A 25,860-nucleotide genomic window follows, 5' to 3' on the forward strand; every position below is an offset into this window, starting at 1 on the left:
CAGGTTGGATGAGGCTTGGAGCCACAGGGGATAGTGGAAGGTGTCTGCCCATGGCAGGGGGTTGAAACTACATCACTTCTAAGGTTCCTCACAACCCACACCATTCTATGATTTATAAAATAAAACTAAATACTAGATCTGTGTACAAGCTCAGATTACTAGCAATTTGTAAGAAAAAGCTTGGATTCTTACACAGAATTAATAGTGTAACTTCTAATCAAACACCATCAATTGTTCTGTCTAAACACGCTTTAAACAACAAACTTCAATTATTTTATCTCCTCCCTCCAACCCCAAAATCATACTACACCTTCGGCCTGGGGTTTTCCCATTATTAACAACAAGAGGTTTCATTTATCTTCTATCCAAAAAATTCTGAAGAGCTTAACAAACATTAATTAAACCTCGCAATGCTCCTGTAAGGTAGGTGGGTATTGTTATCTCTGCCTTACAGATGAGAAAACCTGAATTAAAAATGGTGATTTGCACCATTTCCCAACAGCAGCTTTACAGTAAAACCAAGAGCAGAAGAAAGGAGCAGTGACTCGTATGTCCCTACTCCCAGCCACCACAATATACATTCTCTTTCAAACCAGCAGGACTTTACTTTGACACAAGTGAGAAAAGTATTCTGAAAAACAGTGTTAATTTATCATTAGCATCAGCCTTTTTAAGAAAATACAGGCAAATACATCTTTTACCCAGACTGAAGTTCCATTATTTCATTATGAAAATGAGACAAAATTGTATCCTCTTCATCTGGATAGCTGATGAATTCCATCTTCAAAAGGAAAAATCCACACTTCTTGAAACCATATGAATTGTTTCTCTTAACTGAATCCCTGATTTCCTCTTTTCACATATGCTTCTTAACAATTTCTACTTTTCCCCTATTCTCTTAGCTTCTTTTCTCATTACTTCATGTTGTATTTGTCTTTCCTTAGTCCTACATCACCATTTTTTTTCCCTTCTTTTAACTTTTTAAATGATACAACAAAACCTATGCAAGATTAACCTACAAACAGCACATCAACTACTACGTTGATGGGTCACATATCAATTTGTCCCATCTCAAACTACTCTCACTTCCAACCTGTGTATGAACACATCCTCCATCTGACAGTCCACAAGCTCAAACACTGTTCTCCGCCCATTCTGCCACATTGCTCATTAGAAAACCTCCAATATGAATTCAATCATTTCTTCAGGGTTTCAGAAGCAAGTTCGACAGTTCTCTTGCCTTATTTTCCTTGTCTAATCTCCAGTTTCACTTCCCTGTCTATCTTCACAAATTTAACAAATCTGTCCTCTGTAAAAGTGGCCAACTCCGATGTTTCGTAAACTAAGGTGGCACAACAAATATTTTTGAATGGAAATGGAGACATCTGAAGTTACAGAAACTTGTATTAAAATACAAATTGAGAACATATATTTTTTTCTACAAAACAACTGTTAAACGTTTTTTAAGTCTCATGATTTTTCTGTGACTTCTCTTATTTTAGAATCAGCATGAAAAGTTAAATTAGACTTTTTAAACCACACAAGTTAGCACATCTTGTTTGTACTGCTTGCTCTAATGAAATAAGCCTACACTTGCCAGTGCATGGTAAAAATAGGTAGCTCTGTTATTCATATACTCTGCAAGCAGCATCTTGAAGGCTCTGAGAACTTGCTCTCATCATATGGAAGCTGCAATAAATGTTTAGCCACTGTTTTCTCCTTCAGCTCTCAAAATTACAGCTGGATTCTTCAAGCATTACATGTGATTTGTTGCACTTTAAAGCTCCTGAACTACTTGAATTGCAAGACACACAAGCTCTGCCCAGAGACACTTCCTGGCTCCCACCGATTTCATGCTACAGCCAGAGAAGTACCAAATGCGACTTCTTTCATGGAATTTGCTGCTCAGTGGATACAGCACCCCCCAGCCACACTGCAGCTCACAGGATCTGGTATCTGTCCCTGCAGCTCACAAATCCCATCTACTCCTTTTTCACCCCACAAAGGTGAAATTTCAGAAGAACCTGGTACATGAAGTATTTTATCATGACAGGCTGAGAGAGCTGGGGGTGTTCAGCCTTGTGAGGAAAATGCTCAGGAGAGAGCTCAGTGCCCCTTCCAGTGCTTAAAGGGGCTCCAGGAGAGCTGGAGAGATACTTAAGACAAGGGATGGAGGGACAGGACAAGGGAGAATGGCTTCACACAGACAGAAGGCAGGGTTAGATGGGATATTGGGAAGAAAATCTTCCCTGGGAGGGTGGTGAGGCCCTGGCACAGGGTGCCCAGAGAAAATGCAGCTGCCCCTGGATCCCTGGAAGTGTCCAAGGTCAGGCTGCATGGAGCAGCTATTGGTTATTATTTATTTCCATTTTGAGATGACTCGCTACAATTTTCTCCATTTCTGCATGCACAAAAGTCAGGAGTTATTTAACCTCTGTAGGCACAAAAAGTTGCATTTTTTCTTTTTAATATCCATCAAGGTTACCAATTCCTCTGCATTCAGCCATTGAGAGAATTATCTGAAATCCTGCTAAAACTTCAGATATGTAGCAGAGTTCAGTAAGTCTCATTATGAGAGGCCTCTCAGCCTCTCCATTAATCTCACTCTCCACTGTCACTTACTTCTTGCTTGACTTCCAATGTTTTGGCTTTTCTTTTCTTAATTTTGGTGGATACTTATCTCCAAAGCCACACAGAAACTGCCACAGAGCAAATACTCTCCAGTGCTTAAAACCAGATTGGAACACACAGAAAATTAGTTTCAGTTAGACTCCTACTCTCTTGTGTTTTCCCTTTTAGATATATCAACCCGATCTGCATTCTAAACAGTCACTTTTTCCAAACAGTTTATGGTGAAAGAATAGAAAATAAAATTGCTTCTGAAACTCTCCAACAATTTTTTAACTCTTTATTACATTAAAAATCCATTTGCCTCCGTAATAAAAGCTTTGTGGGGAGTATAATGAATTACCCCTCTCTGTGGCTATGAAGATCTTGAGGGAAGCTTGGTTCTGCTCTTCTGAAGCCCCCCACTGGGCAACATCAGACCAAAGCACAAGCACGAGGTTCTTGGGCATCAGAGCAACACCGGGAACATCAGACACCATGTGTAGGTGTATTAGCAGTCCTACCATCCATCTGTCAGAAATCTTCGATGTTCCTGCACATCACCCACTGGCAGAGCTGTCTGCCAAGCAAAAATATTATGAAATGTTCATTATATCCTCAAATCTCCCCCCCTTCCCAAGAAGGAAATGGAAAAACCTGTCTCTCCACACACACAGGCTTCACATTCGTTACCAAGAAACGGTGAAAGACTTTCAAATTCACCCAGAAGGAAAATCTACCAAGAGACCAGGACACTGAATTTAGATTTATTCAAGCAAACTTCACTTACCAGAGGATATGCTGACTTTTAGTTCACATATATCTCATTTTTAAGGTACGTTAAAGACAGAGTTTACAATTAACTGAACAGACAGCGTACAAAAGGCTTTTAGAACTACACCATATGGTCGAGGGAAAGGAACAATCTGGACTATCCACATTTCAATCTGCAGGCTTGTCCACCTCTATAACACGTCGTATTGCTGTAATAAAATATTAAGATAGAATTTTAAAAGTGAAAATATCTATCTTTTGCACTACCAGGGAGCAAGGCATCTTACAGTCTAGTGCATTTAATAAATATTTTAACTTTTATGATTTTGGCTTGCTGAATCAGATATAGTCAATAAAATTCCCAATTCATTTAAAACTCTAGTTCCAGAAGGATATGGGTGGGTATTCATCTTATGCTTCAGGGAAATAAAAAATACCAGTTTATACGGGGTATACTGGCAGCAGTTAACGTAACAGATGACACATTCTTGGAAATTAAATAAAAGCAGAAAGAAAATACCCATTGTTGCTCAGTGAAGGACTAATCACATGGTCACAGCTGGAACCAGTGTAAATCATTCATTAATAAAATTCTGTTGTAGTAGTCACTTTTTTTTCTGCTTTTCAAATGCCAATAATAAAAAAGACCTCATTCAATTCTCTGCAGAATGGAGACAAGTATTTCATAGTAACTATTAGACTTACTAAATCTTTACAGAAAAAATGTCTGCAAGGAAGGCATTGCTGGCACCAAGGAAAAATATAAATACTTCCCTATTTTACATATAATCCCGGAACACAGTCCAAGGCTTCAATCTGTACTGCCTTGAATTCTGATCCCACAGAATCCAAATCTTGAGGGGGGGGAAAAAAAAAAAAAAAAAAAAAAACAAAACACCTGAATCCTTTGTAAGGCACATTTTAAAATGTAAATAATATAAATTCAGCCTTGTGCGTCATATCGCTCAATGCGAACTGGAAAGTTGCACTAGATGAAATGCAGACACCCAGAGAGATCATGCTATACTCAAGTATTCCATGATTACATACTCTTGGATATAGATATCATAGGCTCATGGCCAACTCTGCCCTGAGCAGGAGGTTGGACTAGGTGGCCTCCAAAGAACAGCTCCAATCTGAATTACCCTATGATCCCATGTTCTTTCACACTATAGAATTCTCTCTTGAGCTGCAACATTAATTCTCTCCTTAAAATATATATATATATATATATATATATATAACAACTATTTCAAGTTTTGTGTTTCATTGCCCCCAGTATCAGGAAAAATCCTCACACAACCTGTATGACTTTGCAGGTAGCAGGTTATTAAATCACAAAAATCAGATCATCCTCTGCAATTATTTTGAAAGCAACCTCGTGGTATCTAAATTCTGGCACATTTAATGCCCTACTCAGAACACCACAGGATAAGAGGCCTGTTTTTCTAATCCTTTTGGAGAAACTACTGAGAACAGGAAATACAGAGTTTGCCATTTGATGCTTTAAACTGCCACAATATAAACTAAATTGAATAGGTTTTCCTCCACTCCAAAAGAAAAAAAATCAAAACCACCCCATTCCTCATCATCTGGTACATACACAGCAAGAACAGAGCACTTAAAATTGTCAAGAATTCCTTTAATTGAAAGGTTTCTTTGAATTTGAAAGCTAAAAATATATTATCTCCCTCCTTCTGTGCCTACTAAGCAGTCTGAGCAAAGACTTAAAGCACTCTGGCTTGAGAGGATATTTGGGTTTTACTGCAGAGCCTGCTAAGGACTTCCCAAATCTCCCCCAAGCCAGGGACCCCGGGAACGCAGCGGTGTAAGCTTCGTGCAGCCAGAGGGGACGCGCCGCTGCAAACTCCAGCACGCACTCACATTTCCACATGATCAAAGGCTCAACTGCTCTGCTCTTCACTTTACTGCAGTTATTCCTAGTTCAGTGACATCCTCAGCAGAGGGAGATGCTTGATAGGAAAGAAAAAAATAAAAAAATTAGAACCCCCCCGCCCCCCAGTTTTCGAGTAATTAACTTCAAGTGAGATAAGTGACAGTTCAAAGCACTGTCACTGCTAAGAGCATTACTTACACACAGGAGGAAACTGCTACTTCCAAAAACCTGAATATGTAAGTTAAATATAGCAATTTTGTCAAATTCAGAAAGAAAAAACACTCCTAAATAACGTAACAATTTCTATTTTCACAATTATCTGTGTACTGTTAGTCAGAACAGGTAAAATCAGAAGCTGGGAAAGCAAATTGAGCATGCAAGTGCTACAGAAAAATCTGTACTTAAAGCAACAGCAGAAAACATCAGATCTCACACGTGTACAGGCCATGATGCAGACAGACAGCTTTTATGTAAAATACCATTTTCTGCTCTTCCTCTCTACAAATAATAAACATACTGCCTTTCTGGGAACAGAAAAATGCAGTAACACAGATCCTGACTGCCCAGGGCACACAGGTTAAGTTTATTTCATGTTGTTGGGTGATCTGTTTCCATGTCAACAATTTTACCAACTTATGACTTTTGCCCTGGCTGAGCCCCCCAGGCCCCTCAGCTGCTCTTCATCAGACTTGTGCTCCAGACTCTTCCCCAGCTCCATTCCTTTTCTCTGGACACACTCCAGCCCCTCAATGTCCTTGTCATGAAGGGCCCAAAACTGAACATAGTACTTGAAATGCAGCCTCACCAGCGCCAAGTACATTATTTTAATTGCTTCCATGCCTAATTGTCACTATCTGGAAGCTCCCAGCAACCAGGTGAGGTCACCATTCAGGCCACTGGGTTGGCAACCTCCACCAACACCACCAGACACGGGGCCCACAGCTCTGCACTGTTCCCGTGGCCACTAACAATCAGGAAAGGCTAGCAGCATTAAAAATAAATAAATAAATATATATATATATATATATATATATATATATATATATATATATATATATATATATCAAACCCCTGAAAACATACAACTATTAATAATTTTTCCTCATTAAAAACCCAGTACCCAGCTCTAGGTAGACTGATCCTTCAAATTAAGTGTGACAAGGTAGGGAAAAAAAAAAAAAAAAAAAGGCAGTATTTAGTTTGGCTAGGAAACATGTGACAGATATAAGCTAAAGTTAATGCTAGGAAAGCCAAAAATTATCTTTACTAATCCCTCTCAATTGAAACAACAGGACAGAAAAATGACAAAGTTAAGATGAGGAAGTATATCTGGAGGAGGTAGGAAAGGGACACACAACGAGGCACATGAGGTAGGGCCGCTGCCACCTCACCTAGAGAACAGCAACTTTTTCCATCAACTCCCTAAATCACTGTAATGACTATCATGTAGACAAGAATCAGAACTTTTGATTTCAGTGGCTATTACCTGATTATGCACACAATAAACAAGTTCAGGCATTTACATTTCTGGGTTGATCTACACTAAGTCAGAAGTAGCAGTCCTCTATACCAAGAGGTAACAAGCACGTTAACTTCTTTAGTTTAGATTATTAAGGCATAAGAATTTTCACTAGCTATATAAATGAAGCTAAAGTTGCTCAGAAAAGAAATAAATATTTCTCAAACATGCTGTTCCTCTGCAGGAGAAAAGAAACTACTGCAGAAAGGATGATAGTAAGGGAGAGAAAGGAGAGGAAAACTACACCAACAGTGAATTTCACACTGTAGAGAAGACTTGATTAATGTTTTTGACAGTAACAGAATAAAAAGGCACTGGGCTTAATCAAATAGCTGGTTTACAACCAAAGTTTTATTAAATTTGTATTACAACTTTGCAGTTATATACTAAAACGTGGCTCATATTAGGTAGCAAATAGCTTTTCAGTAAATACTTTGCTTTCTTTAGCAAGACAAGTCTTCAACACCAACTGTAAATACCAAAGCTGTCTCTCACAGAAATGCTTTCAGGTTTTTCTTTCCTCCTGTTTTACCAAAATATGCAGACTTGAGTGCCTATAACTAGCACATAAACCTGAAATATGGCATTTAAATCCCTTCATTAAAAGCTGAGCACTCAAATGGGCTGAAGACAGAAACTGTAGCAAAGGCAACTACTCCCTTGACCAGTACCAGCTACGATTTACTCCAAGGATCAAACCCCCACAGCTTGGGGATGTCTCAAATTCAAACCCTAATTCTTGCATTTCTAAGGTGATACATTGCTGCTCTGATTTTCCATGAGGCTGGTGAGGTTTCTTTGGAAAACCAAAACCAAGTGGTGAGCTCGTGTGCTGGATACAGGGAGGGGTGCTCTCAAAATGCTCACAGCGTCACTTTTCATCTTCCAAGACATAAATTCATGTGATCTTGAACAACTATTTATTTCACACCAAACCAGATATCTCCCTAAAGCCTACCAATACAGCCTGCAGGCATATTTCTTAAATAAAAGTACTGAACCCTTGTATACTTAAAATTTGCATAGCAAAGGAATGAATCAGCTATCACAGAAGTAGTAACACTCTGCAGCAACTGCTTACCTCTTGCAGAAGAAAAAAAAATTCCATTTAGTGGGTTTAGGTGGGACTCTACTTTTCTTCATGTTTCACAACTCTGAGGAATCATTTTCTTACAGAATTCTGACAACCGCTGTTCAGGCTTTCAATGCTTCAGTTACGTTCACAGAATTTATATTTTGCATGCCTAAATCTCTTTACTTGTAGATTTTATTTATTTCTGCCTAAAGATTACTGAGATTGTACACACCATTTCAATTAAATTATATCAGTAAGGCAATTATTTTGCTGGAGTGTTCCAGATAACTTTTTTTACTAATTTTTGCTGCAAAAAGATGTGATTTGCTGGTACAGAGATCCTTTAGTTTTCACCAACCTAGCAAACTATTCCAGCAGCACCTACATTAAATGATCAGTAAAAGAAATATAAGATGTTAGGGCTGCGTTTGACAGAATTAAATTACTTTGCTGTGATTTAGTGTTCAGAAAATAAGTAGCTATATTTGAAAACAGAATTAAAAAAACAAGGTGTGAATTCCATAGAGTTATTAGAGCAGAAAAGTAACTTTATTTTACCTGAAAAACCAGAAACAGGTAAGTAGTGGAAGAGAGTCCAGAATGAGGTGTTCTGTTCACATGACCATTTAAGAAATATTTGAGGCTAAATTTTACATTAATGGATCATAACTAAAGCTTTGCAAAACCTCCTAGATGAGATTTACTGAGAAACTGTGATGGAGGCTACCAACACATGACACACTATCTCCTGTGATCTCAAAAAACTCTTATCTGCTACAGAACTGAAGTTAAAATGACAGTTGGCTTAAAATTTTCTAAGAAAAGGCTGTTTTCCAGAAAAGCACGTGGTTAAAACAGGGCTGCTGTTAACCAAAGGCTTCTAAAAAATACACCAGGTTTGCTTCTGCCAGCCTGTCTCAAGCTGCACTTACATGAGAGATCCCAGGACTGGGCTCACATAGAATAATCTATGTTATATGTTATATTTTGATACATTATATAATAGCCATTGCATAATAATAGTCTTTGTTACCTAGTTGATGTTTCTGAACAAATATTATATATATATGTACATTTAATATACAAGATGATGTACATACATGTTCCAAACATGTCCCAGCTTTATATTCACACTCCACCTGAAGCCACCAGCACTGTCCCACACTGGTGAAAAACTCCTCCCACCTTTATCCTTCAGTGGAGATAGCTCAGATTTAAATTGGCTTAAACATGGTTCAACTAATACATATTCACACAAGTCCTTTTTTTTTTCCTGGCATTTTATCTCACAAAAACCAACTAGAAGATCTTTATGGTTCTTTCCAAACCAAGTAATTTTGTAATTCTGTGACATGAAAATAATTGCTATTAATATTAATGATTATGTTATTTCCTTCCATCCCCAAGTAGAAATTAGGGTTCTTTTGCTAAGCAGAACTCAAACCTGATAACTCAAGGAGCTTTCATATTAAGGCTTCATGTTAGCATCTTCCTGTTGAAAAAAAGAACATAAAATTTTACTTCTTTCCCCCAAAATTCAGCTGATCCAAGGTCTCCCACCAGCTCACCACATCTCCATCAAATATGGAATATTTGGCACAAGGAGACTCAGACCCAGTTTTTATCTTATTTTTTACTAGTTTTGTTGTATTTGAAGGAATATGCAATGAAACACAGACTTCTGAAACAACAAGGAGGTAAAACTTTAAGGAGCCTGCATACATGTGCTTTAAAATATACATGGTAAAAATTACACAATTATACATATGTATGCACACTATATATTTTTAAATGCATTACAAATTATACATACAAAAACTACTACTATCCTGTGTAAACTTGCTATCACTTTCATTTTATTTTTATTTAAATCAAAGTTCTTACACCTGTGGTTATAGGGAAGACAGCAGCAGCACCCACTGTACCAGAATGCTGGAGAAAGTAAATTCTAGTCAAATATTTCATTTTGACTGAAGTGCAAATCACTTGAGCTGAATGCGTATGAACTAATTAGCAAAGCAGGTATTCCCATGCTGCAAGCAACTTCTCACTCCTCAGGCTACCCAACACCACTTTTAATGACCATCATCCCACAGGCAACCAAATCCTGTTTGGCCAACAAAATACAAAGATTTTTTTCAGAGATGTTCTTAATGTTCATTATTAATACTGAAGTGGAAGTTCGCACTCAGTATTTTGAAGAACTACCCTCACTTTTGTGCTGGAATCACCAGAGCTATGACTATGGCATGCAAATCCCTTTGGATTAAATGCCCTCGTCAAAACATCTTACAGGTACATTAAAAATTGAAAGGGCATAAACAACTCTGGCAGCTCAGAGCTCGAGTTGGTGATCTTTGCAATTCATAAACATCGACACTTGGGCAGGTTTGCAGGGGAATACAGCCAACTAATTATTATCTTTTGCTTAAGGGCACGTACAGTGAGCACTGCAGGTACTGCCACTGCTTTTAGCCTAATGTATTGCCTCTTCAAATCTTTCAATATAACAAGTCACTGCTGCTCTCTAAAGCATTTCCAGTGTTACCAAACTGTTTTATATTCAAAGAGAACACACTGAACCTTCTGAAAGATGTTGCTTAGGAAGAAGCAGCAGCTATAAAATGTACGTGACTTGCAAGCAGTCACTTCATATTGTTCACTGTGAGACAAAACCATAGAATGGTTTGGGTTGGAAGGGACCTTGTATCTCATCCAGCCCATGGGAGGGGATACCTTCCACTATCCCAGGCTGCTCCAAGCCTCATCCAACCTGGCCTTGGACACTTCCAGGCATGGAGCAGACACAGCTCCTCTGGACAACCTTGCCATGGCCTCTCTACTCTCACAGGGAGGAATTTTTTCCCAACCTCAGTCTCAGTCTGCCCTCTATCAGTGTGAATCCATTCCCCCTAGGTCACTCCATTAACACAGTCTCTCTCCATTTTGTAGGTTCCCTTCAAGTACTGGAAGTTCACAGTTGCATCACCCTGAAGTTTCTCTTCCCCAGGCTGAACAATCCTAATTCTGTCAGTTTTTCCTTGTAGAGATGCTCCATCCCTCTAATCATGTTCACCTGTTACTTAGCATGCAATGTAAGCTATTTAACGTCTCAAAATTCTTAAAACATCTACCTCAATGATTAAAAACAAATTCACTTTACAGTTTACTCACAATGAGTTTATGCATTGCTGGCACTAAAAAAGCAGGTATTTTGTCGCTAGAAAAAGTAGGTAAAGCATAACTATTCAAACTAGAAGATCCTTAAGTTTAATCATCCATGATAAACAGAAGTTTTAGTGACTACCAAAATCCCAGTCATGAAATAACAGAGCAAAACTTACCCCACAGCACAACTGGGGAGAGCACACCATCCACCAACAGCACCTGTGCAGCTCCTGGAACAGCTCTGAATACTCAGCTCCAGGTTCTTTCATTCCGATTTTGGACCAGCTGACATCAAGTTTTGAGGTGCATTTAGTCAAACTTTGGAAAATCTTAGCCATTCCAAAAAGATACTAAGAATTCTGTTTGCAATCCTATGGAAATGACCACTCCAGGCAATAGTTTTGGGTTCTTATATTTCATTTCAATTCAAAATACGGCCCAGTAAGCCATATAACTCAGTATTTTCCACCCAGAACTGTAAACACACCACTTTCATTTTTTCATGTAAGGGACTGGTATGATTGGTAAGGAGCAGTTTCACTATTACAAATAATGAGGCAGCAAATAACAGAAAATGAAAACTTCCTGAGCAAACTAAAAGCCTCTTCAGACATTATTTGTAATGTTTTGTTATCATTTCCTCACTAAATGGCTTTTTGTTTTTAATTTAGATTCACAGATATGCCAGGCTTCTAAATAAAACATCAGTTCAAAGACTGAAGACATTTTACACGTGGTTTACAACTAATGAATTTCCAAAATTGAGAGAAAACACTGCAAAGAAGTTAGTTAAAAACAGTAGTGAGATTCTGTAAATATATTCAAGTCTTCAAAAGAAAATCTGTCACTGCATGCAGCTTTAAAGCAGGTCTTTCAAGTTAGGATTAAACTAAACCCTTACTTAGTGAAATGACACTAAATAAAAACAGTACAAAAAGGTGCAAGTGTAAAAACAATAACAATCATTTCCAAATATACCCTGGGTTTGGAACAGCAATCTCTACAGGTTCCAACAGCTCTGCTTGCAAGAGTGTGTTACAGGCCCTGCTCATTTAGGTTGTGTTTTCATGATTTGACTAGATGTGCTTACTGAAAATTATATAAAACAGTCATTTCTTTGTGATGGGGAGCAGCATCAGGCAGATGAGTGGCTCACACCAAAACTACTGGCAGTCACATGTATCAAGTTATGCACAAGGTTAAGCCAAAATTTCTCAGTATGTGTTGCAATAACACCGGATATGTTATCTTTGAAGCCAAATTTAATTTTTTCTATTTATTTATTTATTCCTTGATCACAGAATGGTTTGGGTGGGAATGGACTTGAAAGATCATCTTGCTTCAAATCTCCTGCCATGGCCTGGCACAGCTTGCACTAGACCAGGTTGCTCCAAGCCCCAGTGTCCAACCTGGCTTTGGACATTTCCAGGGGCAGCCACAGCTTCTCTGTGCCAAGGCCTCAGCACTCTCACAGGGAAGAATTTCTTCCTTACATCCCATCTAACCCTGCTCTCTGCTTAGGTGAAGCCACTCCCTCTTGTTCTGCCACTCCAAGCCCCAGTTCCCCTTCCAGCTTTCTTGAAGCCCCATTAGGCACTGGCAGGTGGTTCTAACATCTTCCCAAAGTCCAAACCAAAACATCTCCTTAATTCACAGACTGATAGTAACTGGTACACAGCTTACATGGAGGTGCACAGCTGGTTACAGTCACTGCAGAAACTGAGACATTCCCCCATTCTGAGAATGTTTAGGTCTTCAGATTTCTTCCAAGGTGTCAAAGACCTAATTATAGAAAGATTTGGGTTGGAAGGGACCATAAAGGTCATCTCATTCCCTGCCATGGGACATCTTCCACTGTCCCAGGTGGCTCAGAGCTCCATCCAACCTGGCCTTGAACACTCCCAGGAATGGGGCAGCCACAGCTGCTCTGGGCAATAGTTTCAATAGTTAACTGCTAATCACTTCAGATGGAGACATCATTTTGGGTGAAGCAGAGCTGACCACAGATCAGTAAAAGCAGGATGTACCACAACAGTCAGTGGCAGCTAACAAGCCAGGTCCTTCCAAACAGCAAGACAAAGCTGTAAGTGTAGGGAGCAGTAGCATCTGAGTGAGTTTTAGCTGGCAGAGATTTTTAAAACCCAGAAAAAAGATTTAGCAACCAAGATGAAGATTTTTCAGGAATGAAACAATACTGCTGCCATCTGCAAATCCCTGTCAGTGCATCCACAGTACCTGGACCAGCTCACTCTGGGTGTGTTTGCATATCTTTGCAACAACACACCTTCCCCTCCCGTGCCTGCAGACCCATCCTTTGATCTGCTGCAACGTGAATATAAAACAGCAGCAATCCTTACAAAGGAATGATAATAGCTCACTGCTTTGATACCTATGGCAACATGACTAAAAACAAGCAATTCAAAGAAACAACTAATTCAGTTTAAAGTTATGAAGTTATGAGCTTTTTTTTCCCTGTGGTCTTTAACTTATCTGCAAGGCTCTTTCATCCAATTTTGTAAAGAAGTGTAAGTAGCCATTCTGAATTGATTATTACAACTTCAGGATGAATGACACTTGACTGAAAGAGTAAAAGGATGTCAATCTCCTTTGTTTTTCAAAGAAGGAAGAGGAAAATACTCTTTTCCCTTCATGCTCTTCTATGCAAAAAACAAAGTTACACACTGTGGTTTTTGGCCCATGGTCCTGGACTCCATTCTCCTTCCACAATGACTAATATATAGAAATATTTAATCTGGTAAAATTCTTCAGTAATCTGGACAACACAAGCTGAACAAAGAGTACTATTTTACTAAAATAAAGTGATTTCTTTCTACAGAATGTCTGCAAGTCCATTTCACCTGTAATCTAAAATTTCCCAATGCCCAGAAGTTACCAAAATACCATATGGCTCTTATTTACTGCAGTAATTCAATACATTCACTGATACAGGCATTTTTCCTTTTTCTTTCTAAATTTATGTTTGAATCCCAGCAACTCATCTTGTGCCATAAAATGTTTATGGTTTCAACTTATATGGAGAATCCAGCAGCCTTTGGAGATCGAAGGGCCATTCTCACTGTCAAAACTGGAAGCTTCACAATGATAACTTTATTTTCATTACAGCTTCACAAAGGATATAGAAATACTCAACTCCTTCAGCTGCCAATAGTCTCACAGACTAAAAACATGCAACCCCAACCAGCAAGTTTTTGCTGACCACAGAACACACGATTAGGTTTTGTCAAATGCTTTTAGGACTTCACAGTCACTTATGCATTTTTAAGGCTGCAATTAAATTGCCAAAAAACTACATGACAAAATGCAGCTTGTCTGCATAAAAGTTAAAAAAAAAAAAAAAAAACAACCCACCTTTATCTCCTTTCAGTACAGCAGATAAAAGCATATTTTAAGTCATTATTTCCTCTTTAGGCTTCCCCCTCTACATGCAGGCAGGGGTTTTAGTTTCCATTCTAACCTGAGATGAACCAGTTGGCCTAGAAAGCTCGTTCAGTGCTTCAGAACTACCACACTCCAAAACCCAGGGCTTACTCTGTAACTTTGATACTCCAGGTAAGCCAGGATCAAGAGCTCTGCACAGACTGCCTCAGTGAGAATATTGGTTCCTACAGATCTACACCCCTCTCCTGCTACAAGGTCTCCAAGCCACTAAAAGTTACATATCCCTGAAGTGACAGGATGCAGACAAATAAAAAATACATTTCTATATAAAGTATGTATTTAGAAGACTTTGAGCCCATCCAAAGCAATGCTTTTAAATTGTTTCTATGTGCACCCATAAGGCATGCTTAGAATTGCTGTGCTCTAAGAATATATTTATAAAAAAATTAATGAAAACAAACCAAAAAACCCCGAACAATAAAAGATACAAGACAGAAAATCAGCATTTTTAAGGTTTACTTCTGCAAGATGTATTCTGACTGCACCAAGGTCCTGCCAAGCACATTGGCCCAGCTGAACTGGCAGGTTCCAGCTAGCACCCATCCAGCTGCTGTTTCCCAGTAAACATGAGTAACTACACCAGCACTGTCTCATAAACAAAAAAAAAAAAAAAAATAAGACAATGTCACCAAATATGATGAAACAGTGAGTTTCACACTGGAAATCACCTAAAAACAATTAACTGTTTACCAGAATCCTGTGAAATTTCCAGTAGATAATATTCAAACTTAAGTTGTCAGGAAAAAAACCTATCAGCCTATCTATAAACAGATATGAGTACATACCACGTACCAATTCAAGGTCTGCACTTGACTTTTCTTCTGCATGGGGGAAGCGTGAGAAAAGGTTCTAGTTTTGGTCTCTGAAGTACATTCACAGTAGTAACCACATGGTTCAGCTGTCTGTGCTCCTTCCTCACTGCTGCTGTTTGAACTCGGGATATTGTTGTGCTTTGCACTAAGACATTCCTCAGATTCTAAAGTGCTGTGTTTCCATATTACAGAATAAATAAAGATTCTAGCAGTAGCAACCTACAGAGCAGGAGAAAACTGCAGAATATCAGGATGATTTGGATTGGAAGGCACCTTCAAGAACAGTTTGTTCCAATCCCCTGCCACAAGCAGGGACACCTTCCACTATCCCAGGTTGCTCCAAGCCTCATACACTTGGCCTTGGACACTCTTCGTGATCCAGGGGCAGCTCTGGGCAACCTGTGCTAAGGCCTCCCTACCCTCACAGGAAAAATATTCTTCCTTTCCTGCTGTTAAATTAAGCTTTATCATTTGTAAGCCTCCAAGAATTCTGAAAAATTAGGTAGGCTGGCACCAACCCTCTATTTTTTTTTATATTTAACAATAATACTTGCGCGCCAAAGCCTGGATGTGGAAATCAGTAACATTTATGGAGCCACTTAACTGCACACTGGAGTGTGAAATGAGTCACAGACAGAGAGGTTGTGTTTACCTACCCAAGATACACCTGGAATAATGAGACACTGGCAGTTGGTCACCTCCAAAGGCAGCACTGGTGGTGTCCATCTGATCTCCACTCACCCCAGTTAACACACATTTGCCCTCAGGCTCGTGATTGGTTTGCCTGTGTTCAGAGTTTGTCAGTGTCTGTGCCTTCCCTGTGCTCCACACTAGATGAAACTGTGCAGAGCTGAAGTATTCTGGAAAAAATACCCAAGTAACTTTCAGCTCCATTTTCAAAGGAGAAGGTGAAAATTTCATGGAATTGCAATGAGACTTGGGCACCTGAGTATTTGAATCATTTCTGAAAATGGCAGCTCAAAGGCTTGAAGTTTTAAAAACTTTATCCTATATAATGCAAATCATAGATGGCTGCACATGAGTAAGAATTCAAAACATACCTTTTTACAGTTTATGGTAAAAAAATGACACTAATATGTAATATTTGTGTGAACTGCATTTCTTTTTTTCTCTCATCATATCAAGCTCTCTCACTTGGGAGACAGAGACACTGTTCTCCCCACATGAGGCTGCTTGTCCCCAGCTCAGGACAGGGGTGTCCTACCTGTCCCCTTCCACCTGCTGATACACACCAGAACACAACCCTCCTTTATGGTTATGCGACTTCCATCTCTGCCCAATTCATGACACTACTTCTGTGTAAGAAGCAGCCTCAGAGGCATCACAGCTCTGGCAAAATCCCCTGGTGAGAAAGCAGTGTGGTGGTTGTAAGTAATTTGAGAAAGAAGGAAGGGCCTGGAGTTTTTGTTGCTTATTCCTGTATCTCAAACTTAATTAAATTTGAAACATGGCAGAAATTAGGACACAAACAAATAATTAAAACATTAATCATAAATGAATTCACAGCTTAAAAATATAGAGTCCTTGGCACAGATTTCATGTGAGTAGCTGAAAGTCTGTTACTTCCTGTAGCACCTACTCTTCTTGTAAATTCAGTACAGGTTGCCTGATGAATTCAGAAGATACTGGAAAAGAAAGGGGAGAAGGAATGGCACTGACACACCCTGTATCACAGCACCTTGTTTCCTCTAACAGCCCAGGCTTAGAGCAGATTTAGAGGCACAGAAGTTATGTTGAAATGTCATTTTAAGTTGAAAAATACAAGCAAATTTATTAATTCTCAGTGTGAGGGAAACTGTTTTCCCAAAACTATAAAATACAATCTAATTTCAGTGCTGACTACCATTAGCTTGAACATACGTTGATTTTTTGGGGGGAAGGCAGTAGGTAAATAAATGCATATCTGAATGGCCAAATATTTTTGGTCACCTCTTCCTATTTTGTTGTAGGGCCCAGCTGTCTGTCACTCTTACAGCCACATGAAGCCAGCCTACTTGAAGTACAGGCGCAGCCTAATTGTTAACAGACACACTTCATTCATGATCTTAATATCTCCCCTTCTCTGCTGCAACCACATGAATCCAGGCTTTGGTTGGCAAGGAGAAAAGGAGAAACCAAACATGTTGCTAACTGTGTCTTGGAAGAAAGATTCCTTTGATTCCCAAAACCTGTAACCTTGTCAGACTTACCATGTACTGGAAGTACAATGTGAACCATGCCATCATTTCAGTGCAAGCAGGATCAAAAAACGTTAGTAGACATCTAATAACACCAAGAATTCCAAACCCATCAAGCCTCTCAAACACATCTCTCCCCTTTTCATCTAACAAACAGATCATATTTATCAGAAGTATTATTACCTGCATTAAAAACTGGGAGCATTAAAATAGCAGGTGGTGCTGTCTCACAGGTCGTCACGAAAGCAGTTTGGGAATCTTGGCTATGGATCTCAGTAGTGAGCAGTACATCTTCCAATCCATCCTCTCGGCGTCAGTTCAATGGACAGATTTCAAAGTGCAATTTTCCTGAGTGTAGTAGCATTTTTCAATCTAAACAGAGTTGGAGGGAGAAAAGAAAAGAGAATTTGAGCTCATCTGGCCTAACTTTCCAATAGTTTTAGGCTAAGAAGAGGTTAAACACTGCCCACAAAGGCTGCGGTCTCCTCATCCCTGGAAATGCTCAATACCAGCCCTGGATGGACCTTGGAGCAACCTGGTCTAGTGAAAGGTGTCCCTACCCATGGCAGAGTTGGAATTGGATTATCTTTAAGGTCTCTTCCAACCCAAACTGTGTGAAGAAGATTCATCCAAATACTGACCAACACCACACCATACAAATATTTATCTCAAATATCTTCCTTGGTCTAATAAAGTCTGTGAAGACAGACCACACATGAGATAAAGGCAAACAGCAGGAGATCCCACATTCATGGACCTCCAGAGAATGACCAGTCCAAACCCTCTGCTCAAACCAGAGAACAGGAGGGTCCCAGGACCACCTCCAGTTCTGAATATCTCCATTGATGGAGCCTCTGAGAGCAACTTCTTCCAGTGTCTGGCCACTCACAGCAAAAAAACTTCTCATTTTAACAGAATTTCCTCTATTTCAGTTTGTGCCCCTGAGCCACTCATCTCAAGGCTGAATTGTCCCAGCTCTCTCTGCCTCCCCTCATATTCTCACAGTGGGGTTTCCCAACCTGTTTTCTGTCCCAACTACAGTTTTTCTGTATTTTGATGACTAAACTGTGTGACTAACTGCAGATGTGCTTCTCCACCATTCTTTGCATCACCTAAAAAATAAAGCAACAAAAATTAAATCACCCAATGAAATTGCTAATTAAGTGGGCCATGAACACATTGGGGAACCAGAAGGTGTAGGCCTTTCTCATCTCATTAAGAGATACACTTTAAGCAACAGGACATTTATATCAAAATAATGCCTTGCAAAGATTTAAAGCTTCAGAAGAAATTAGTTAAATATAGCAATAAAGGCCAAACATACAATCCTATTTAAAAAAAAAAAAAAAAATCAACTTTGTTTCACAAATCCTTCTATCACAAAACCATAGTGACCAGCATTTATTTTTATTTTTAGCTTTTAAGCTTGCACTGATAGAAGTCCAAGTTAACCTTTACTTTGTTTTGTCCTGGGCTAAATCCACTGTGACATACTTTTTGCCCTTTTAAATACAGAAATTTCTTGGAAGGCTTCCAGTACTTTGAAATAAACACATTTACAAGATATGCAACAATTAACATGAGTGACTCTAGAGGCTCCTGAGACAGCTCTGAAGTCCCTATGATGTGATGTCCAGATATGTTTATATAACTTTTTTATTTAATAGTTAATTTCAGAAATCACTCCTTTACCATCTTTAGCAAAGTGGGTGTGAACTTTCTACTCCAAACAAAAAATGATATGGGAAAGGAGGAAAAAAATACGAAAAGAAAGAAAAATGGCATTAAAAAGGCAAAAAAATTGCATTAAACCAGTACAAGTTTATGCTTAATGATGTCTAAAGAGCAAGCTGACTTTGAGGCACACTGAAAATGACCATTTCACCCTGTAGCTGGTGTGCTGGAGCCAGGGGACAACTGCACACAAAGATCCCAAGATTGTGATGTTTATGTACCTACAAGCTGACATCTGCCCACTTCTCAGTCACAAGTCTCACTACATGTTTCTACTTATTTCTCAGAATTACAAGGCTTATTACAATTTTACTTCAGTTTTCATAAAAGAGGTCGAGATTCTCAACAGCAGCAAGTTTGTGAGAGTTTCCAGTCCAAGTTCCCAAAGAGATAAAGCAGATACAGAATGAGAAGATATTTTTCACAACAAATACAATTTAGTAATCCTGAGGTCTTTTACTGTTAGATACTATGGGAACAAGTCAAAATAGCTCCTCAATCACCTGCAATTGTCTTCACAAGTTTCTGGAAGTCAGAAGAGCTCATAAAAACAATGAAGTGCCACCAGAGAGCTTGAACCCTAAGAAAGAAGTTTAGCAATTAAGTTATAAATGATATGGGTTTTTTTATTATCTTGTTTCATGGATAATTAGGACAAAAATGATTCAAAAAAGTTTCATCCTACCTGAAAACAAGGGGTGAACAATTCTGAGGATCCCTTCCAGATAAAATTATATATTAATTATATTATTGCAACCACAGTAAGATCAAGACAGTATGGAATGGAAACTAGTACATGAAAAGATGTTTCCACATCAGTGAAGCAGCACAGAGGTCCCAGACTGTTTGTTCCATCTTGAACCTCAATGAGGAATAAAATCTTCAGAAGTAACTCTGACTAAAGTCCAAATAACAGTCTCAGTTCCCTACACAGGCTCTTGTGCAAGGAGACATTGCTCAGCCCAGAGTTTTAAAACACATGGATTTGAAAAAATTATCTGGGAAAAACTCAAATACTATTTTTCTTTAATAGCTACATACAAACTGTGGCTCTTCAGCCAACTGGCAGAAACATTAAACCCCCAAACTTTCATCGTTTCTACAACATGTAGAAGTTTACTTCTTAAAGTAATGAAATAAAAAAGTACAACTAAACAGAGCACTACTGTAATTTTCTAATTATATTTTCGCAAGTTTTTAATGTCATAATTTAAATTGTGAACTCTTTATTTCAAGATGATTAATTAGAATATGTTCCATTTGGGGAACAAGAGTTCAATATCCCACTACCAATTAAACAAAATGCAGTCCTTTAGCTTAAGATTAAAAACCAAAATGCAGCCAAAAAAGTTTCTTCCTTGTATCTGTCAGATCACAAAAGCATCCAAGACAGCAAGATAAGGTTGCCAGAAAATCCTAACACTTTCAAAACTATATGATTTAGTGTAGTGGCTTAGCTCTGAAGCTGCACCAGAAATGACATTCAAGCTTTGGACAGTAAGCCTTTTTGCCAATGAATTTCTTGTAAAGTCAACAATTATAATTTATTCTGATCCTTTGTGTCATCATATTAGTAGTTATTTTTCTGCAATCCCAGAGCAGCAACAAATAATACCATGGAAGAGGACTGATATAATTACAGGCTGAAAAAGATAGGCCAGCACCCTTACACTCAAAACTACCCTCTGTGGCTCCTTCATACCCCATATGTTGCTAATAAAACTGTTTGAATCATACCTAGGAGACAGTTTTACTGATATTGTATCAGGTCCCTGGGTTCTTTGTATGAGATACGATGTCACCAGCACTATAACTATGCAAATTCTGTGATACAGGATCCCACCGGACACAATATTACATACGTAATTCGCAGTATGAAACTGGGCATTAACAATAATTCTACTGTTATATAAATGAAATCACTATGTTTACTGAAAAGCTCACCACACAACAACAAAATCAAATTTAAAAAGCAATAAAGAGCAACTGACTTGCTCATAGTGAAGATGGCAACACTAGTGTTTTTGCCCAAACAATGTAAATTTTGCTTTGTGTCCATGGACAGTGCTTTACATAAACTTTTGGCAGCAACACTAATCAAATGCAACCCCATCAACAATATTAATAAATTATTTTAAATAGGAACCTACAGAGTCACAGTTTTAGAAACAACCATGTGATGTTCAGCAAGAATCATTGTATTCACATGTAAGTGGGATTCTCAGCTTCTGCTACTAATCATGGAGTAAATGATAAATGACAAAGACTAAGAACATCAGTAGTAAGAAACCAACAGTTTGGAGCTATCAACACATAGAGCACCTCAAAAGAATCATCTTATGGTCAGAGAACACCTGCACTCCAATCCTGCACCAGGTCTCTGTGCGACCTCAGGCAAACAAGGCTTCATCCAGGCTGGCATCACATGAAATAGGACTCCTCATCTTTTCCTGCTTAACTCTGTGGCCACTGCTTTATGCACACCTGCAAAAACGCAGGTCAGAGATCTCTAGATCAGTGTTGGAAGAGACAGAAAAGTGCAATGAGAAACCTGACAGCACAAGCAGGTTGGTGCACTTTCCTCTTATCCATGTTTCCAGTGATCTCTTCCCTCCACTATTAATTTATTGGTTTGCTGCAGGTGAGGAGTGCTAGAGCTTGTAAAGAGACTATTTTTGAAAGAATTCAGAATCAAGGTAACAGGCTGGCATGATAAAGTGAGTCTGGTAAAGAGCCAGACTGAGGAGATAAAAGGATGCTATTTCACCAAGGTACCATGAGAATTAATAAATCAGATCGTTTTCTAAGGTAAATTGTACAGTAAATTTGTATTGTAAATTGTCTAATACATATGGGAAAAGCCACAGCTCAGTATTCCCTGGTAATATTTTTAATGGCTTCAAACACAGCTAGAAAACAAATTATATACAGCACAAGTAGCTAAGGAGACTCTGAGAAGCTTCAACTTTAAGTAACTGATGGAAGAAAAGCAGATTTGCAACCACTCGAAAAGTAAGATAAGAAACTTGATTGATTTCTGTCACTTGTGTGCTTCCACTACAGTAGCAGCTTAAGCAGCAACTTCTCAAGTTTTCCACCAGTCCCTGTGCAATACAAAAGCCATAACAGTTTTATTCTGTTTAAAAATCAATAAATAGCAGCTTAGGTGACATCTGACAAGGCAGAAAGCTCACATTTCTTCCCATCAGCATTCTGCCCTCTGGTATTGCTGCTACATTTTATCATCAAGCAGTTCAGACAGAATTATACACCTATTTCCAAAGTTTGAAAAAAACAACTACCTCCTTCCCAAATATGGCCCAAAGCTGTTATGAAGCGACTTATTTTTAGCAAAAGCACTTATGCAGATACTTAATTTTAATTAATAGTCTCACTGACTTCAACATTTGCACAGCAAGACAACTCCACGCTTCAATTAAAGCCTGCACAGAAATGCTGTGCTGATTCATGGCCAAAAGCATGACAGGAACATCATTATATAAAATGCTCATAAAATTTAAAGAAAAAAAATATAACAGGATCCTCACCTTTAAACAGAACATTAGGCATCCTCTAAAACTCACAGCTTGAGCAGAACTTGCAGGTTGCTGAATATGTAAATGCTATGGGTAAGATATATTCAGTGAAATTATTTCAGACTGGGCAAAAATTCTGGGGAAGTATCTTAAGTGGAGACTACAGCAAGCCCAGGTCTGCAACTCTTGCATCTCCCATGGCTGGGTTTTCAAGACTGGAAGATTCTTTACCAGGAAAGCAGAGGCAGCTGCACCTTTACTTCTGATATTCTTCCATTATTCATAGAGCACATAAATGGATTTCTATCAACAACCAGTTAATTATAACCAGGCCAGTTCAATCAAAGATTATACCTGGCATCTTCAACAGACATTCACTTCCAGGGAAGACCCACTCTCAGTTACAGTTCTGCCTACCATAACATACCTACAGTAAATCTAATTTTGAAATAATGATAGCTAAGAAACACAAGCTTTATTTTCACTGTCAATTTTTTTTTTTTAAATATTCTGGTCCTGTTTATAAGCAAAACTGTGGCATCTGATGTCCTGTGGCTTTCAACTAAGAATTTTAGAAGTCAAAAGAATTAAAAAAAAAAAAAAAAAAAAAAAAAAAAAAACCACAAAAAACAGAAGAGCAGAACAAAACAGCCCAGGTGACAGAACTCGAGTAATAAACTGACAGAAAAGAACAGGTAGGAAATGAACACCTGAGCATTTTCCTACAGGAGCAATTTCTTCCCAGGACATCCACTTGTCTCCAGCTCAGCACCAGCCTTGCCAGACTGCCCACACATGAGCTAAAATAAAGCCCAGCCAGACCTGCCTTGGCTCTGCAGAGCACCAGCTTGTGCATTTCCCCAACCGTTTCACACCTAATTTACAGAGTACATTTATCCATCCCTGTATCGCAGAGATCTAACCTGGGGAGTGACTAGAATCAGAATCACTTAATTGATTAACACTTAAGTGAGATGCAGAAAGCAAACAGAACACACTGGAAGACTTTCTGAAAATACATTATTTTTATTCTGACTCCATTAAGCAGTCCAGCACTTTTGAAGGATTAATGAAAGAACTATCAGGAAATAATACAGAAGAGGAATGCTGAGTCTCAGCGAACATGCCAACACATGATGAAGTGCAGACACCTCTCTGGTAGTAATGAGTCAAGCCGGGATGTTCAGAGAACTACAGGGACATGTGAACTTGCCCACTTGATCAGCTACAGAGTTTATTTGATTTTTATGAAATATCATTTTGATAATTCCTCCCTGGATCACAGACTGTAGTACTCACCAACTTAAAACAGTCGTTCTCACAAAATTCACAACACATTTTTTCACACAGAAAAGTCTACTAAATGCAGAACTCAAAACATTCACCTTCAAATTAATACCAAAAAGCAGTCTGAGTGTATACATAAACACATAAGGATTATTTCCACAAACTTTGTGAAGCAGGACACAAGTGTTGCATTTACAGCTGCTATTTTTTAAGCAGGAACTGAAGACAAGCCCAGGAAGAGCAGGAATAAATAAGTTTCTAAACAAACAACTTACAGAGATGCTTTTTAACAGGACCAGACAAAACAGTCCTTAAAGTTTCATTTACAAGCCAAAGCTGACCTCAGGCACCATTGAGTAAGAATGAGAACCTACATGGATACTGACCTTAATAATGCTACAGGGGCAAATTTTGCATAGGGGAGGCTTGCTCCTGAACAAATGTTTTCCAATGTATTAGGCATAGAGAAGCTTTTTTTCTGCATCAAGAACCACACGTCACATTCCTTAAACTGTTTCTTTTCTTGACCAAATACACTGTGGACAACCTACAGAGGATGCTCCTTGGTGTTCCTCTTTAAGATTCCCATCTGTAGTTTCCACTAACAATGAAAACACATGGATATTTTTCCCCCTCAAAAAAATCACAGTCACATGGAAAAAGAAAATTCTATGTGATTAGAGAGCATCAACACTAAGAAGTTCTGATGTAGTTTTTTACTGATGTTAAATCAAGTGCCACAGAGCCCACACTAATGCAAAAAGAAGGGGAGCTGAGGATGACAAGCAGCAGGAATGGCTGTGTAAGATGCATGAGAATCCAGCAACAAATCTGGGGACAGGTCTAATCTAACACAAAAGGAAATAAACACTAATTCCACACTTAGCAGACCTTCCTAGGTCTAGTTATGCATAAAGAATATAAGAAGGTAATGAGATGTTTAACTGTGTGTCCCAACATCAGTCTCAGGTGAAAAACTTCACCTGTGACCCTGAAACATCTGCAGCTCCTCTCATAACAGGGACAACTTTAAGGTCATAATCCCAGGCACAATCATTGTCCTGCCAGGCACAGAATGATGTAGGACTGTTCACTTGTATCATACCACAGTCCAGACATTTTGTCCACGTACTCCTGGACCTTTTCATCCACCCAGGAGTGAACAGGCAAAGGGAAGAGAGCTCGTCTACAAAAAATAATGATGGTCCACATCTCAAAATCCTAACTGTAAATCATCTCCCTGATCATAATTAAATGAACCAGAAGTTTAATAAGACCAGACACATTTAAGTCTTTGTACTCCACAGATTGAATTAAGAGGCTGGAAGCTGAAAAGTGACTTAAGCTAAAGTTACACAATTGTGTGGACAAAATTCATTTGGCCACAGGAAAGCATTTACATATTTAACATAGGATATTTTAAATAGGTTTATACTGGCCTAAAAATAGCATCTGGGATAGATTATTATTGCAGTAAAATGCTTGCTTTATATGTGAGTAATGAGATCACCGAATGTAAAAAAACCCACACCCAGAATGTACAGGCTCTTGACCATTTCTCTCTCTGCTTCAAACTCCAAGTTGCAGAGCTGTAGACCACCATATTCAATCAAATCAAATTCAGACTATAATTTTCTAATAGTTCCTTTATAGTTAAATAGAACACTGGCCAATACTTACCAGGTTATAATGCTAAGCAATTCAAGTGATAATCACAATGATGAATGTTTAATGCCCGTTTCCCTAGATTTATACAAATCATCACATACAAGCCTCATGCATCCACTTTAAGTC

The 25,860-nt window shown here is 38.6% G+C and overlaps 1 protein-coding gene across 1 annotated transcript in view; it reads right to left on the reverse strand.

Moving 5' to 3' along the window:
* GTDC1 (glycosyltransferase like domain containing 1) overlaps window positions 1-25,860 on the reverse strand; it is a 160,727-nt gene that overhangs the window by 130,471 nt on the left and 4,396 nt on the right. The window contains exon 2 of the mRNA XM_062498380.1: window positions 17,693-17,881. The gene's annotated coding sequence lies outside the window, so the exon portion shown is untranslated. The remainder of the gene's footprint in view (window positions 1-17,692; window positions 17,882-25,860) is intronic.

Source organism: Cinclus cinclus, chromosome 9, assembly GCF_963662255.1.
Source record: "Cinclus cinclus chromosome 9, bCinCin1.1, whole genome shotgun sequence".
Taxonomy (NCBI): domain Eukaryota; kingdom Metazoa; phylum Chordata; class Aves; order Passeriformes; family Cinclidae; genus Cinclus; species Cinclus cinclus.